This window comes from Panthera onca, chromosome B3 (assembly GCF_046562875.1).
Source record: "Panthera onca isolate mPanOnc1 chromosome B3, mPanOnc1 haplotype 2, whole genome shotgun sequence".
NCBI lineage: Eukaryota > Metazoa > Chordata > Mammalia > Carnivora > Felidae > Panthera > Panthera onca.
Genome location: NC_138344.1, coordinates 5,750,534 through 5,753,332, shown reverse-complemented (window position 1 = coordinate 5,753,332; position 2,799 = coordinate 5,750,534). Strand labels below are relative to the sequence as shown.

The 2,799-nt window shown below is 51.1% G+C and overlaps 1 pseudogene; it reads left to right on the top strand.

The window, feature by feature from the left end:
- The first annotated feature begins 719 nt into the window (after positions 1 to 719).
- LOC132668510 (cytochrome c oxidase subunit FA4 pseudogene) lies at positions 720 to 2,586 on the top strand (annotated as a pseudogene).
- Positions 2,587 to 2,799: the final 213 nt, after the last annotated feature.

Below are 2,799 nucleotides of genomic sequence, written 5' to 3'. Positions count from 1 at the left end.
AAAATCACAAGTATTGACGAGGACGTGGAGAAATCGGAACCCTGTGCACTGTTGGTGGGATTGCAAAATGGCACAACAGCCAAGGAGGACAGAAGGGCAGCTCCTCAAAGAATGAAAGAGAAGCACCATTTAGATCCAACAGTCCCACTTCAGGGTAAAGACTCAAAAGAATTGAAAGCAAGGACTCAAACGGATATTCGTACACTCCTGTCAACGACAGCATTAGCCACAAGAGCCAAAGGATGGAAGCAACCCAAATGTCCATCAGTGGATGAAGGAATCGACCAAATGCGGTTTACAAATATGTGTGTGCGTGTATGTATATACGCTGTATGGTAGAACGTTGTTCAGCCTTAAAGAGAAAGGCCACCCTGTGACACGCTCACCATGGACGAACCTTGAGGACATCAGGCTAAGGGATGTAAGCCAGTCACAGAAAGACAAATATTGTACGACTCCTCTTATGCGAGGGATCTAACGTAGACGAATTCACAGAGACAGAAGTTAAAGGGTGAGTGCCAGGGGCTGGGGCAAGCGGCAAGTGGGGAGTGTTTGTTTAATGTATGCGGTGCCACTGTTGCAAGTAAAAAAGCTCAAAAGATATCTGTTGCACAGTAACGTAAATATTCTTAAGACTATTGCACTGCGCCCTTAGAGACGGTGGAAGTGGTAAATTTCATATTATGCGTTTCTGCCACCGAAAGAAAAAAATTTAAGCCATGCCAAAGGAAAAAAGACTTTCTCAGGTGAGTCCCAATGCCCCAGATTTGCAAACTACTGGCCCAAAGGGACTCTGCGTGGCTTCTGGAAAGAAGGGTGGCCGTAGGCGGGGCTGCAAAGGGCAGAGACGTTTGGGTTGGGCAGAGAGGAGGGGGAGGATGTTAAAAATGGAAAGAATTAGTTTAGCAGCAGTATCATTATCATCAGCACGGTCGTTTATTATAAATTCCCTTGTGTGCCAGGCATGTGGTTCACTCGTGTTCTCTAATGTAACCCATACAACAGCGACTCTGTGGCGGGCGGCGGGGGCGGGGGGGGGGGGGGGGGGTGGTGCCTGCCGGTGCCATTTTACGGACGAGAAGGCAGGTGGCAGTTTGGGAAGAATGAGTGAGGGCCCCAGTCGGCCTGAGGGAAACGGTGCACATACATTGGAAGGGAGAAGGCAGGCCATCAAAGGCCTTGACACGAGGCAGAGACATCACATGATACTCATGGACATGGGGAGTCATTACAGGTCCCGGAGCGGAAGCGTGTGATTCGAGTGGCGTCTTTAGCAGCCGAACCTGGAAGCTGTGTGCGGAAAAGACCCGACCGTGCCCTGCACTAAGTGGAAACCCAGTCAGTGCGAAATGAGGGACAAATGAGGAACAAACAGATGTGCAAAGTTGGGGTCAACCCCCGAAGCAGGTGCCCCGTTCTCTATCTCCCCCACCCCCAACACTCCCAGGCCTCTCCTTTGAATGACTCATATCCCTGGGCAGCGGGTCTCCTGGGATCTGCCCTGCTCTGGCTGAGCCGGATCCGAAGGGACAGGGCTTGGGGGCACCTCCCATCCCTGAGCGCGCCCTCTGCTGGAGGCGCCTGGTCTGGCAAGTGTCTGCCGGCCAGTCTGGGCACTGAGCCTCTTTGGCTTTCATTTTTTATTAGAACGATGGGATGTCCTTCCGAGCCTCAGTGATATTAATTACAGCGTAAGGTTTCAGGACAGTGTTCTTTGTTCCATTGGCCTCTGGCACCCAGACAGTCCAGCCAAAAGGATTGACTTCTCAAGGATTCTGGAATCTCTCCTTCTTCTGCTGTTCAGCATGAGCCTTCAGCCCCTCCAGCTCATCCCCAGGAGGGCCTATCAGGCAGAATCCTGGAGATCCTGGTAGATTATGCTGGAGCCTGCTCCTTAGGAATGGAGAATTCGAGAAATCTATCTAAAATTGGACACAGGGTGTAGAGACCAGTTAGTGCCTGGCCTTGCAGATTTGATCTTTTCTCCTTCTGGACCTGAGGCCCCTGCCACGACCACGTTACGCCAGATCCTCAATCAGGCCAAGAAGCATCCGAATTTGACCTCCCTCCTCACATTTATTGGGGGTGGAGGTACCGGGGCAGTACCGTATGTCTTGTGCCTGGCCTCCAGACGTCAGTTAGGATCAGAAAAATAACCCAGAGCTCTGAACAGATTGGGTTCCAATGATCAAGACAAGTTTTATTCAGGGCATGTAGATTACAGCAAACTGAAGAAGGAAGGTCCAGATTTCTAAATAACGTGTTTCACTGTAAAGCTGCTTAGAAGGAAGCTCTTCCAGAAACCATCCACACGGTTTTCCACATATACAAGGAAACCCGTCCCTTCCAAAGGCACAACACGGTGCTCGTATGTGTTGGGTTGTACACGGATTAATACAGAGCTGAAACTTGGGCCGCCTGGGTGGCTCAGGCGGTTAAGCATCTGGCTCGATTTCGGCTGTGGTCATGATCTCCCGGTTCCTGGGACCGAGCCCCGAGTCGGGCTCTGCGCTGACGGCACCCAGCCCGCTTGGGATTCTCTCTTTCCCTCTGTCCCTGCCCCTCCCCCGATTGTGGGCACGCACTCTCTCTCGCTGTCTGAAAATAAATAAATCAACTTTTAAATACGTAAATATCTGAAACTTGAAAAAAATAAAATAAAATTGGACACGGCTGCCCGTGACGGGACACTAGACTCTTGCTCCGGTAAAGCAAGGTACTGAATGAAGTCTACTCCTGCAGGATTCTTCGGAGAAGGGCCTCGGCCTCACCGGGGGAGCCCCGTAATGGACTCTCGCA